We start from the raw sequence: 15580 nt of genomic DNA, 5'->3' as shown, positions 1-15580 counted from the left end.
GCAGCGCCTCTACGAAAGTTATTTACGAAACGCGTCAGGCGGCAGCCGTATGCTTTGAACAACTGAGGAATGAAGCTGTGCAACAATTAAAATTGCTTTTAGAGGGGAAAAGTGGCCGTGTGTGACTGTGGCCTCAGAGCTTTAATATAAATATATATATATATATATATATATATATATATATATATATATATATATATATATATATATATATATATATATATATATATATATATATATATATATATATATATATATATATATATCTCACAAATCCTTATCAACTAGACAAAGAAAGACAGCACTCCGGCAGTTACAGGATGCAGCTTTTAATCAGCAAACAAACGTTTCTGCGATAGCCTTCCTCAGTGTTTCTTACCGGTACCAAGCAGTTCAGGTTTAAATGCAAGTTCTCTAGCGTTGGTAAACAACAAGGGACTACCCCTTCCTGTTCGGTTGTGCAATGTGCCACTGGCATATTTATAAGGCCACGTAAATCGATGTTATGTGGCTTTTCATGCCCTTATAAATATGTGCCCCTTTCGTGAAGAAAACTGTGTGAAAAGGGCGTTCCAAGGGTGTTGTTGGGGGGGGGGGGGTTCCCTGCAACATCCATGGCTTTTGACACTGCCCCAGTTTTACGAGAAATTATAAGTCTGAGGTAGTGCCAAAGTCTTACGCCTCTCCAGGGGATATTTAAGGGAGGCTCAACGAGGAGAAATGTCTTTTATTGTTCCTCGTTTTTTTTCTTTCTATGTGTGATGCATTCTGCAAAGCCTCTTCCGATTATTTTTGTGCAGGAATGTTTTTGTTCCTGCACAAAAATATTCATCGCCGCAATGCAGGTACCCTTGCACCATGTTGCAAAAGTGCCTGCATTGGCGCACATCAGCCAATTGTGCGCCGGCACAGGGGCAAAGGATAGGAATTCGAAGTATCTAAGCCCTTCATATCCCCGATCCCGACATGCTGTAACAGAGGTTGCTCACAGATTAGCCTCAACCCCATTCCTTGTCACTAGAGACCACGGACGCGGCTCACAGGTTACTGGCTTGCTGTCCCTGATATACAGCAGCCCACTGCAATAGGCCACTCTGATTTCGAGACCGCTCTGAGGCACGATCATTTCAAAAGCCTCCTCTAAGCTGTTACATCCTTTATTAGGTCGACTCTGACCCAGCATCCAACTGCACAGACTGCGGCCTCGGCTGTCTGCACCCTTTACTCTCCTTGTACTTAGCCTGGACTTCCACTCAGCCTTTGCCTGAAACAAGCCTCCTCCAAGTCACTCTGACCTGGATCTAGGCAAAATGTGTACAGGCAGACCATTGTTAATGTCCTGTTGATGATCCTAAATCTTTTGTAAGGATCGAAACGCCGCTGACTTGTTGTACGCCATATACACCTTTTATTTAATACTTATTATGTGTAATGGTGTCTCCACTATAATTTGTTTGTCCTACCAAAATGATTCTCATACAAACAATTTACTCTGCCTGAGCCTTTTTGTTTCATGTTGTACGTTCTTCCCACTAAGTTGGATACAGGCTTGTGTCCCACTTTATTTGTTTCTTGCAGAATTTTGTGTATATTTAAGCAACTACATATTATAAAAACCTGTCCGGCACAGCTGTAAAATATAGTACTGATTGGGTCTATATTTATTGTTTGCTCTCATTATTCCTTGTCTAGGAACCACTGTCTTTAGAAATAATTGATTACCCAAGGTCCCTGACCAACCTTATTTGTGTTCCCTTGTTCTTCATAACGTATCTAAGGGATACGGCGCATTCCTGTCCTTTTCTTTTGAAGTAGGGCAGTGCATCAGCAAGGCCTGCTGCATTGATCCTATGGAAAACAAACAATAAATGAGACCCATGGTGTCATTGAAAGTGAAGAGGGACAAAGACGAAAATCATGCTTCATAGAAAGTAACAAAATACAAAAAAATAACATCAAACATATCATCAAGACTTCCAGCTAATCTTGCTTGATTCTCAACATAAGTTGTATCTCTAAATTTCATTATGTGTGACTATGTATAAATGTACATATTTTCTTAATTGTGAGAAAAAAAACTTTTCAAATATTCAATTTTATATATGTCTTCTTGGCCAATAGTGGGAATACAGATTCCAAATGACTTGCCTCCTATATTTTATATAAAAATAAAATGTTTTCTTTATAACTGCAGTTCTATCCATCTTCGTAATGTAATGCACCCCACAAAATTGTTAATAGCAAATGTAATCACCCAAGTGGGCACCTGTCTAGAACAGTCAAACATATTCATCACTGATTTTTCATTTTCCATCTACTTGTTTCTGAGAAGAGGGCGATGCTGGTGTGCCCAATCCTGGTACAAAGTAGTTTCTCTGCCTCCACCAGTGCAGACAGAAAAAACATATGTATATTACCATCTGGCAGGAGCATTGCTCCCATTCAAAAAGAGATTAGAGTTTAAGGAGCTGTCCCTGGCTTACAGAGCTTTTAGAGACAGGGGTCCTGGATATCTGAAGCAGAGACTCCAGAAATATTGTCAGACCAGGGTTGTATGGCATTTTAGGATCCAAGCGAAATTTACAGAGTCATGCCCTTATATAGATACAATTCACATTGCCCTTATATAGGCATATTTAGACATTAGCCCATGCTGTCCAAATACAGGCATGGCTACTTCCACCGGTTACAAAAAGCCACAACGATATCTTGGACAAATCGGCTTAAGCAGTCAGGGACATCCCCTTGCTTGAATATTGATTTGTCCAAGAACTCATGGAGTTTTCAAAGAACTACCATTACCTTGGGGTTCTTTGGTGACTTTATTATGCCCGACTTTATGTCAAACTAGGCACCTTCAAGGTATAAATATGCCTACACTTGCTTTAGCAAACACAAGGTGGTTCGGAGCAGCTCGACTATCTACTTGCCCGACACAGCTCGCTACAGCAAGTGCCGAAGGAAGCCAACCCTCCACCTGATGCACTGATCGAGAAGCTGTCCTTTCTCTTGCCGAGAATCCAGCTTCAGTGTTTCCAAGCTCCCTTCGAGGGGTGTTGGGAATTCGAGTCCCGAGACAGAGATACCAGACCTCCTTCATTCTAAAACCATGGTACAGAGCTGATTAGACCCAAAGAGAAATCTTGGATAGATTCTTGGCAAAGAAACTAAACCTATGCTACACCACACTTACTTCTTCCCTTGTACTAGACTTAGGTTAGGTACATTGGGGTAGGCGTGTTTTAGAAGCACCAGTTGAGTACTTTTAGCATTTGTTATTTATGTATGTTTTTATCTATGGTTTAGAAACCCTACAATGCTTTTACAGTATTATTTTATAATACTCTTCTTGCTGTACACATTATACTTTGCAGCTAATATTACGATTGTAGCAGTTCACTTTACTTGCAAGAGAAACTTGCAAGAGAAAGAAGACTGCTTAATAAATCCTTTTATTGAAAACGCCTGTCTCTCTATTTTCTCTGCACCTCTGATGAAACGAAGCATGCATGATTGACTGAGTAAAATATCTATCTATTGTTTCCACGACTCTGAAGATGCGTTTCTTCTTGGGGAAACAAAGGGGCATATTACCAACAACTAGCGATAATTATCGCTATGTTGGTTTAGCGGCGATATTTTTATCGCAGAGCTGCGGCGATTTTTATTGCTTAGGAGCCTTGCTATTATCAAGGTTTATCTCCTAAGCGATAAAAATCGGCCCAAATGCATAAATATCGCCGTAAAGTCAGTGATATTCATGCATTACCGAGCAAATGCTCTTAGCCATGTTATCCACCTACCATTGGATAACATGGCTAAGAACTGCTATGGGGCAGGTGTTAGCTTTTGGAGATATTTGCGCTTAGCGCGAATATCTCCAAAAGTTGGTAATAGGAAATTGCGATGTTAGCGACTGTTTCCAGTCGCTAACATCTTGGCACGCCGGCTTTGCATGTCATTAGTGATAAATATCACTGACATGCAAAGCGAGGCCCAAGATGGTCGCTATCTCCTACTAGCTGTCGCTAACTGGTGTTATCGACAGCTAGGTAATAGGGAGATAATTTTATCTCCGCTTTCTTGGCTTTTAAAGCCAAAAAAGCGGAGATAAACCCCCTTGATAATATGCCCCAAAGTTGTCATGTTTATGCGGTTGTCAGAAACTAATCCCTTCTTGTTTATTCGAGAAAGTTTCTAGTGATCTCTGAGTTAGCTGACCCTCACAATTAGGTCTAATACATTCGAGACCTAGTCAACCTCAGTCCTACGTCAAAACTATAGGATATAATATTCTAATGCACAGAGCCTATTGGGAATATAGGAACTACACTACACCAGGGTCTTGAGATCTAATCATCAGGAATTGCTCCGGGTCCCTTGCCTCGCAAAAGCCAGGATTGGCGGGCGAGCTTTCTCAGTGAGAAACGCTTCCCTTTGGAATTCTATGCCTGACCACCTTCGTAAGGCTGAGTCAGAACTTAAGTTTTGGAAGGCTTTGAAAACCTGTCTGTTCGGCCCACCTTAGCTTGTCCCCCCTTTTCCTATATGTTGTATCTGCTGTTTAGTGCTGGGCCACCACCGTTGGTGGAAGCTGTGCGCTATATAAATGGAATGGAATGGAAATCTCCCGCCAAACGGGAGAAAACATGCAAATCTGACTTAAACATGTTCCAACCAGCTGAGAGCATTCTTCTGTTCTGTTTCCCTGACTACACTTCTGCAGGCGGGAAACAGAAAAAATATCGCTCCCACCTGGACAGAGCAAGCATAGATAGCTGCTCCCTCCATGCAGAAGCAATGTCGGCTCCCGCACTATGCCAGGAGCTGGCTAGGGACAAAGTCGGCTCTGGGGCTCTGTGTGAGCCGAGTGGGCACTTGGGCACCAACCTACAATAAAGAGAGGACCAGGATACGGGGTCCCTCGGGCCAGCGCCCTCCAGGTTTAAATAAGCTATGGCCAATGGGGGATGGGGTCTTCAAGGACTATGAAGGATCAAGGAGAGGACTACGCACTCCCCTATTTGACAAAATACAGCTCAGGGAGGTGGGGTCCAGGGTCCTGATTTCCCAACAGCCATGCTGGGACATCCTCCTATCTATCTATCTATCTATCTATCTATCTATCTATCTATCTATCTATCTATCTATCTATCTATCTATCTATCTATCTATCTATCTATCTATCTATCTATCTATCTATCTATCTATCTATCTATCTATCTATCTATCTATCTATCTATCTATCTATCTATCTATCTGTCTGTCTGTCTGTCTGTCTGTCTATCTGTCTGTCTGTCTGTCTGTCTGTCTGTCTGTCTGTCTGTCTGTCTATCTGTCTGTCTGTCTGTCTATCTATCTGTCTCTCTATCTATCTATCTATCTATCTATCTATCTATCTATCTATCTATCTATCTTTCTATCTATCTATCTATCTATCTATCTATCTATCTATCTATCTATCTATCTATCATGTATCGCCAAGGTGCACAGAAGTGGAGTTAGCCAAAGAAAATATATACATATTTAACTGTCAATATTTGTTCTTCCGTATCCTGTCTACGATGTTAGTGACCTACAATATTCTGTATTCATTATTCTGGATTCACACCTCACTATTTAAAATCAAAATTAACATTAGGGTTAAGCCACTTTGTTAAATTTTCAACAGAGATTATAAAGGTATTTTTTAATAATTCCTGGGTCCGTTTCATCAATTCTGCATTACTTTACTGATTCACCAGACTAAGTAGGAAGCCAAGAATACTCCAAGAATAAGTCACAGGAAATTCTTTATGAATCAGTCCTTCGAGTGCTGCAAGACATCATGATGTACCAGTTCTCACAATCTGGTAACATGCCACACTTTTCTTCCACATATAATGTAAAGTTTCAGTATGAGCGGACAGCAAAGATGCCCTCACTGCCCAGGCACCAATTTGTGAAGCGGAGGACGCTTTTATCTATTGGAGAGGCGAAAAGGCATCTCTGTGGAGAGGCTGAAGGCTGCTTTGTTGCTGACACAAGCAGTGCTGTCGGGTGCTTTGCCATTCTCTGCTATGTTTAGGTCACAGCTGGGTGAACTATTTGAATTCACAGTTTCTTTAATTAGCTCATTCCATGTTTTTGCTGCCAGCTATACTTTCTAACACAATGTGACTAAAGAATGGATACATTGTCATTCTGGCGGAATAATCATCCGCACCATAGGACTGGTGACACTTCAGTGAATGTTTCAGGGGCAGAAGGGGGGCTTTGTCTCGCTTTTATCAATTTCAGCATGCTCCTAACTGTAGTGGTCGCTGGCCTTGCTAAGGATGGCTTGTGAATTCCCTTTCTTCCGAAGCACTATTTACTGTGCACCCATAGACTGGCTAACCCTGGATGTTCTAAGATACATATTTGTATAACATCACTGTGTCACAGGGCAACGACAGCCGATTATATGGTATTGTATAGTAGGTGTAGTCATATAAGTAATTACACCCCTGACAAGTGCCGAAGTGCATGTGCACATTAGAAGAATGCCACTGGGAGGGCTCTGGTTGAATATTGTGTGCAGATGAAGCAAGTCGTGTCCAAGATAGGCTCAGGACCGTTGTATGGTATACAACTGTTACAACGAAGTTTTTACCACGCACTACCATTACAACGCAGGCATTACCATGCATACCATTACAACGCATTGCGCTGGGGGGCGCTCTAGGATAGGGAATAAGTTTAATTTACTATCCAACACCTTCCCTAGTGTCCACGGGGACTGGAGTTGGAATATAAAATTATACTTACCACTATCCAGCACCTCTAAGCGCTATGCGTTGTAACGGTATGCGTTGTAAATACCGCGTTGTAATGGTATGCGTGGTAAAAGTATGCGTTGTAACGTCATACATCCCCGTTGTATTCGCATCTGCTTTTCCTACTTTACTACTGAATATGTATTTAATTTAATTTAGATTAGATGTATATAATTCTGTTTTAAATAAATATCATGGAAATATGTCTGGGTCCCAGCCCTATGTAAGCTGTCAAGGTTTCAAATGAGATAATACGGGTAATGCAGGGTCAAGTAAGAAATTGTGAGACTGTAGTAATACTTTCCTCAATTTAGATGAAGATGGTAAACTACAGCATCAATAGAGTGCCATTGCTTATGAACATTCACTGATAGACCTGACCGATCTTATCCAAAGTTATTAGTAGTTGAAGTCATTTGAAAATAAACCTTTATTGCAAGTCAGTTTTTCAGGTCCACAACAACCCAGGCGCTTCAAAAGTAAGCCTGGGCGTAGTTCGCGTAGCCGCACTCCGCGAGCTACGCGAAGATGCACTTGCACTCCGCGAACTACGCATAGCTCCGCGAGCATGCGTAGTAGCTTGCTTGACCCGTTCGCGATCCATTTTCCGTCTTCGAGAGCGCCGTGGAACTCTGGAACCTGCTCAACACCACATCTCCAGACGTCGCCTTCCACACGGAAACATGGATGAACGCCTCCTCAGCGCCCGACATCGCCGTTGCCATCCCGGACGGATACAAGATAACCCGGAGAGACCGCGTCAACGAGACAGGAGGAGGCATCGCCATCATCCACAAGAACACCATCCGCATCACGACCAACTCAGACGACACCCTCACAGCCGCTTAACATCTTCACTTCCAGATACAGACCGACCCCAAGACCACACTCAGAGTCACCCTCATCTACAGACCTCCAGGACCTCGCACACAATTCAGCGAAGACATCGCAGACTTCATCAGCCCGCACGCTCTCGCCTCCGCTGACTACATCCTCCTAGGGGACCTCAACTTCCACCTGGAGAACAACAACGACAACACCACCACCACCCTGCTGGACAACCTCGCCAACCTCGGACTCATGCAACTGGTGAACACCCCCACCCACTACGCCGGACACACGCTTGACCCAGTCTTCTCCTCCAGCAAGTACATCTCCTTCAGCCACTCCACCGGACTCCACTGGACAGACCCCAGCTGCGTCCACTTCAGCTTCAGAAAGACCACGACTCACCACCACCTGCAACAGGTTCCCCGCAGGAACTGGAACAAGATCACCACCGACCAGCTCACCACTTCACTGAGCCAGAACCCTCCCGCCAGCTCAACGGACCCCAACCAAGCAGCCAACAACCTCACACAGTGGATCACCAATTGCGCTCGCCCAACCAGCCTCGACCACTCGCAGTCCGGCTTCCGCGCCAACCACAGCACCGAGACCGCCCTCATCGCAGCCACTGACGACATCCGAGCCCTGCTCGACAACTGGGAAACAGCGGCCCTCATCCTCCTGGACCTCTCCGCAGCATTTGATACGGTCTGCCACCGCACCCTAGTGCAGCGCCTCAGCAACATCGGAATCCAAGAGAAGGCACTGGAGTGGATCATCTCGTTCCTCACCGGAAGAACCCAGAGAGTCCGCCTCACTGCCATCGTACGCCAACACAACCTCAACATCATCTCCTACGCCGACGACACCCAGCTGATCCTCTCCCTCACCAACGACCCAGGAACCGCCAGAACCAACCTACACGAAGGGATGAAAGACGTAGTCGAGTGGATGAGGAACGGCCGCCTGAAACTGAACTAAGACAAGACGGAAGTCCTCATCCTTGGATCATCACCCTCCGCCTGGGACGACTCCTGGTGGCCCCCTGCCCTGGGCAGCGCACCCAAACCAACGGACCACGCACGCAACCTGGGCTTCATCCTGGACTCCTCCCTCTCGATGACCAGACAAGTCAACGCCGTCTCATCATCATGCTTCAACATCCTACGCATGCTCCGAAAGATCTTCCGATGGCTCGCCACCGAAACCAGGAAGGCGGTCACACAGGCACTCGTCACCAGCCGACTGGACTACGGAAACACCCTCTATACCGGAACCACAGCCAAACTCCAGTAAAGACTCTAACACATCCAGAATGCCTCCGCACGACTCATCTTGGACATCCCCCGACACAGCCACATCTCCGGACACCTGAGAGACCTTCACTGGCTCCCCATCAGCAAGAGAATCACGTTCCAACTCCTCACCCACGCACACAAGGCCCTCCACGACCTGGGCCCCAGGTACCTCAACAACCGCCTGACCTTCTACACTCCCACCCGCCAGCTACGATCGACCAGCCACTCCCTCGCCGCCGTGCCACGCATCCGAAGATCCACCATGAGAGGAAGATCCTTCTCCTACCTGGCAGCCAAGACTTGGAACTCCCTCCCCATCCACCTCCGCCTGACCCAAGACCACCTCTGCTTCAGGAAGCAACTCAAGACATGGCTGTTCGAGCAGTAGAGGACCCCCCTCCCCCAAGCGCCTTGAGACCCTCTGGGTGAGTAGCGCGCTATACAAATATCCTGATTGATTGATTGATTGCCTGCATGCTCAGGATGTGTAGCGCGCGAAGTTACCCATGAGGTTTGTCCCGCCCGCTCGCGTCCCCTTATTTCCGGTCACTAGTAACATGTTCGCGAGTTATTCTGTGCCAGATTGCAGTTTCTGCGTGTTCGGCAACTCGATCTTACTGACAAGCATCCTTGCGCACGCGAAAATGCTATTGAGAGCGCGAGAACTACGCTACGCAGCAGTTTGCACAGTATTTGACAACTTCGCGTTCTCCGCGGAGCGCGGGGTTGCCGAAACTCCGCAAACTCCGCGAACGGAGCGTAGTTCTTGGCCCAGGGTTATTCAAAAGCCCAGTCTTTTTGGATCAGTTAAGGGAGAGAAGTTCAGCCCTCTCCTTCATTTAGGCTGAAAGCAGCTGAGATCTTGCAATATATTACTGTCACATACTGATTTATATTTATTATATTGTTTTGTAACCTATGAAATTGCCTATCTTTGAACTCCAATAAAAAATTATGACACAAAAAAAAGTTATGCAGGAACAATTAGGATTTGATTGGTAAGTGGACCTGGTATTGCCCTCAGTATCCAATTTGTAGTTGGCTGGACTTTCCCCATTCCTGGAGTTACAGCACCCCGGTGTCGGTGTCGGTAACTCCAAGGTGGGAAATAACAGGTCAAGTTACCTGGACCCTGATAATGAGAATCCTACTCTGATACAAAGTGGAAACAAAGACACATAAAAGATACTCTTTCTCTTAAATCTGGTTCAAATTCATATTATTGCATATGAAATACACGTGCCCTTGTGAGAAAAAAAATTACATTGAAATAGTTCAAAATAACGTTTGATAAAGGACAACTGCAATTGAAATGTGAAGCACTTTGTTACTACCAGGCGATGCAGATCCGCATGTTATACCCATTTCATGAGTAAAAACTCATTATAGGTGCTATTTTTCACCAACAATAAATAACATAGGGGCATATTATCAAGGGGGTTTATCTCTGCTTTTTTGGCTTTAAAAGCCAAGAAAACGGAGATAAAATGATCTCCCTATTACCTAGCTGTCGCTAACACCAGTTAGCGACAGCTAATAGGAGATAGCGACCATCTTGGGCCCCACTTTGCATGTCAGTGATATTTATCACTAATGACATGCAAAGTGGGCGTGCCAAGATGTTAGCGACTGGAAACAGTCGCTAACATCGCTACCTCCTATTACCAACTTTTGGAGATATTCGCGCTAAGCGCGAATATCTCCAAAAGCTAACACCTGCCCTGAGCAGTTCTTAGCCATGTTATCCAATGGGAGGTGGATAACATGGCTAAGACCATTAGCTCGCTAATGCATGAATATCGCTGACATTTCAGCGATATTCATGCATTGCGGCCGATTTTTATCGCATTTGCGATAAACCTTGGTAATACCAAGGTTTATCTGAGATAAAAATCGCTGCAGCTCAGCGATAATTTTTTCACGCTAACCAAGCAATAGCGATAATTATCACTATTGCTTGGTAATATGCCCCATAGACATGTATTATCACTTATTAGGTGTGATAAATAGCGCCATTAATACCAGCGAACTCTTAATGATGGTCTAAGTTAAAAACAGGGCAGAAGGTCATCTGCAGCATAGCAGAATGGCATCATCCAGGTTTTAAAGCAAAGATGAATATATATATTAGCCAGTAGTGTTCGCTGTCTGGGCAAAGTGGGGAGGCGGATGGAGAGTGGGGACCAGGGATGGACGACCCCCCAAAAAATAATAATGAAAGAACTTACCTGTTCACCTCAACGATGCCCCTCTCTGGCTCCTCCACAGTGCACTGTAGGCACATGCTCCCGGAATCCCCCGAGCCAATCCTGATGCTGTATGAAAGCAGCATCAGGATTGGCCTGACCACCGTGGAATATTTGCGCTCCCAGGTAGACTGGGAGCCTGTGCCTTCTCTCTCCAACCCAGCAACGCAGCTGGCATTGGAGATAGCTTTAGGCCAGCCAAACCGTCATGTGCACTGACAGCCAGTGTACCTACCACTCCCCTCTGCCTGTCATCCCCATGGCCCCGCCCCATGAACGACATTACAGGAGCAATTAAAACGATAATAAACACAGGTTCATTATCGTCTTATTTTTCTTTTTTGATCCGCTGGCAAGGGGGGGGCGCTCCTTCTCCATAACCGAGAAGCCGCCGCTGATATTAGCACAGAAATAAATGGAGACGCACCCTGTCACTCACCATGTCAGTTTGAGTTTATGTAAGCAGCTCAAATATAATATCCCAAAGGCACATTGACAAAACAACAGGCTACCAGAAAAAAGAACTAATGAGTCCACCATTATAAACCAAAATAAAAGCAATGCTTCCATTTTAGTGGGATTATTAATATTACCATTACTGCTGCAACCAATTTCTGAAAATAAAAATCTAGAATCTCATGGGTATTCAGTCCATATAGAATGAGAAGGTATTTAGTTTCCCATGTCATGTAAATGGAGTTGCATGAGTTATATGGAAAAGGGACTTACATTAAAATAGAAAACTTCCATACACTAATAATCTCTATTACATGTAATTTTTTAAAAAAAGCCTACGTTTTCCTCAGACCCATCTCATAAGGGTATGCTGCTTCCAGTGACTCATTAGAACTGGTCCTCCATAGACACATATAGTGTATTAGGCATTTTCATAAATCCATGGATTTATGGTACTACCTTGACGTTCGAATCGGGAAACTATATGTTTTTTACCTACTGACCAGAATACTAAATACTTTATTTGCAATGGAAATCTAGGCTTCTAGGCACCATTGACTTTTCAGACAAGGCATACACAATGTCAACGGAGTTAGTGATCAGTATTAACTTAATGACATAGGGCCTTATGCACATACAACTGGTAACAAAATACTGTTTGAAATTAGTGACTAGTATTTTTGCAACCAGTGTTTTAATTTGTAAAGCGACCTATTTACTACCAATTAATACTGTCTCATGGATCCACAAGACTAAAACTGGAGGAAGTCCCTTCTCCTACCTCGCTGCTAAGACCTGGAACACCCTGCCTCTCCACCTCAGGCAATCCCTGCCGCTGACCCAATTCAGGAAGGCTCTCAAGACCTGGCTCTTTGAATGAACACCAGCACCCAGGCGGATCAGCAGCCAGCCTCACCCCCCTCAGCGCCTTGAGACCCTCACATGTGAGTAGCTGCACTATATAAACTCCTGATTGATTGATTGATTGATTGATTGATTGATAGTGGTTCACAGTTCCACTTACCACTTGAGTATTAATAAGGTAGTTTGCTAATTGTGAAACACTATGAATTATAGTCATCACAGGGATAGTGGTCTACTGGGGTCAGTAGACCATCATGTCTGTAATTGCACTTTAATAAGGTAATATTTTTTTTAAGCAGACAATTTCCCTTAAAGAAAAAGAACTGCATTTAAGAAGAAACATTTATTTGCTCATTTTTGTGCTTTTTCTATGGAGATGCAGTGGTCCATGGGGCCACTGTCCCCTCTTAAACATGTTGTTTTGCATTCACAAGGAAACCCCTTCCCAAATGCGACTGGATTACAACTACATGTTTGTACTTGGTAAAATATTAATGTTTTGTGACCAGAATTCGGTTGCAAAACATTAATACATACCATGCTGATTCCGTATTTGAAAGGAATGTCCTAAACATGCCCTTCCACATACCTAATCAGTATTTTGTTGCAAATCCTATTTGCGATGCGAAAACATGTCACCAAAAAAACAAAATGCTACTTTGTGGTCACAAATGGCGTTCTCACAAAAGCTTAGTACATCTGGCCCCTGTCATCACAGTCCCAATGAAGGTAGAATTTCGAGGCTGGGTAGCTGCTTATATATATTAGAAGTAAAATAGAAATCACACAAACATAAATTAGGTTTTACAGGCACTGAACATTCAGGATAGGCTCAAAATTATCGGTGTGTTTCTTGAATGACTCCAAATCACTGTGCTGATCGTAGTCAGGTGTTCACAAAATGTAAGGAAAATGACTGATAAATGTTATTTGTTTGGGGGGTTGTTTAACTTCTGATCATTCAGCCAAAAATGTCAAAAACCTGCGGGCATATTTACAATACCCCTGTGGCACTATTACACTGCCGGAGCGTCACATTTGTGGCACTCCGGAGGTACAGTGTACTGGTCCATATTTTCAAGGCCACACAAAGCCTTACTCTGCGTGGAAGGGGTGTTTCATGGGTGTTGCTGGTGGGTGTTCCTACGCAACACCCTTGGTTTTTGATACTGCCCCAGATTTACAACATAGCGTAGTTCTGAGGCAGCGCCAAAACTAACGCCTTCCCAAAGCAGGTGTAACAAGGAGAAATGCTTGCCTTGCTTCTCATTCAGTCCTCTTTCCATGTGTGCTGCATTCTGCAGTACACATAGAACGAGGAAAATGCCCCCTTTGATTGTTTTTGTGCAGGAAGGAGTCACATCCTGCCAACAACACCTTTGCACCACGGTGTAAGGGTGCCTGTTCAGGGCCTCGGCTGCAATTTGTGTGTCGGATCTTGTAGAAAGGGCAGTAATTAGCCGGATCTTGTAGATATCACACATTGTGGCCCTTTACATTTGACATAGGGCAGTGCAGGTAGAAGGCTTGTGGCGCTGCCCTATCCCAAAATATTGCAAATATTTACCCCAGTGTGCTTTCCATTGTCATTATACTGGCCACAAACAAATTTCACTAACGGTAAGCTCATAATTATCTGTCATAGAAAATAATGACATATCAGTTCCCAGTATTCTTGTCTGATTTGTTGCCCTGAGAAGTCTTCTTCTTACTTTAGGATTAGGGTTTATAGTGGATTGTTCTAGACCACTACATAAACTATTGCCCACAAATATTTGAATAGCAATGCCATCCCATTAGAATTTAACATCTAATGTTATCCTATGAGAGGGTGTAAAAATACTGATTCACCAGCTAGCCCTTTTGGCCGCCTGTGCCAGTCACAGACACTTTCTAAAACACAACAGCTAGATGATATTTGAGGTAATTAAAGGGAATCTTGAAGAAGTCTTAAATGTTTTATATATGAGTTCCCAATTTTTGTGTTTTAGGTTTTACCACAGTATTTTGATATGGCAGTCCTGATCTGTCCTCTCATCCCTTAGGAAATGGAAAATCTATTTCTTTAGCATTTTAAAAGTCTGATATTTCTTACCCCTAAGGTGCTAGTAACACCAAATGAATGCGCCTGAGTCCCAGTGGAATTGATCCCACAGATAAAGAGATTGGAAAAGGGCTCTGATCCTCAGAAGCAATTTGATATGAAGTCAAAAAGACACATGCAGGTTGCTATTGGACTGAAACAAACACTGTTACGGGGAGGGGGGAACCGGGTTAGGGGCCATCGGAGCTTGGTATCAACCAACTCCATTTTTGATTATTTGTTAAGGGCGACAGGCACTCTGCGAATTGGGGTGGTGGGAGTTTCTTTACCCACCAGCAGGGCAACAGGGAGGGGGGTGAAGGTATTAAAGGGAACGTTACATTTTGTATGTTTTTATAGTTCTGTTGTCAGTTGTTTCACAACGCACTGTCAGGGAGGTGGGTTGATACAACAGGTTGGATATAGAATAGAGCATTTACCACAGGAATGCCCTATACGAGTGGGTAACACTACAGGGAACAGGACAGATACCACCAGGGGGGGCGGCCGGTGGGACAACAAGGGGCTACTAGTCTTCGAATTCTATCCTGGAATGTAAACGGCCTGGGGAGTCAAAATAAACGGAGCATAGTGCTTCAATATCTGCATCGACACTCCCCAGGTATTGTGTTGCTTCAGGAAACGCATCCCAAATGCCATAAATACCGAGCACTAGCTAGATATGGTTATAAGCTGATTTCACATGCTGGTTATACATCCGGTTCCCGAGGTTTGGGCATTTTGGTCAAGTCGAGTCTCCCTGTGGTGATTGACAAGATTTGGCATGATCCCCCCGGGCAGGTTTGTAGCCCTCAAAGGGAACTGGGAGGAGAAAGCAGTCAATATGGTCTCCAGTTACATTCCACTAATGGCATGCTCCGAGACATTCACAGCGCTGGGAACCCTGCTGGTCGATCTTCCACCGGGCCTCTTGGTACTGGGTGGTGACATGAACTCTACTTCAGACCCAAGGCTAGATAGGGACTCTGTGTCGGCGAGGGAGAGAGG

This window comes from Lissotriton vulgaris, chromosome 9 (assembly GCF_964263255.1).
Source record: "Lissotriton vulgaris chromosome 9, aLisVul1.2, whole genome shotgun sequence".
NCBI lineage: Eukaryota > Metazoa > Chordata > Amphibia > Caudata > Salamandridae > Lissotriton > Lissotriton vulgaris.
The sequence above is the reverse complement of the archived record's forward strand: the minus strand, read 5'-3'. Positions refer to the sequence as shown.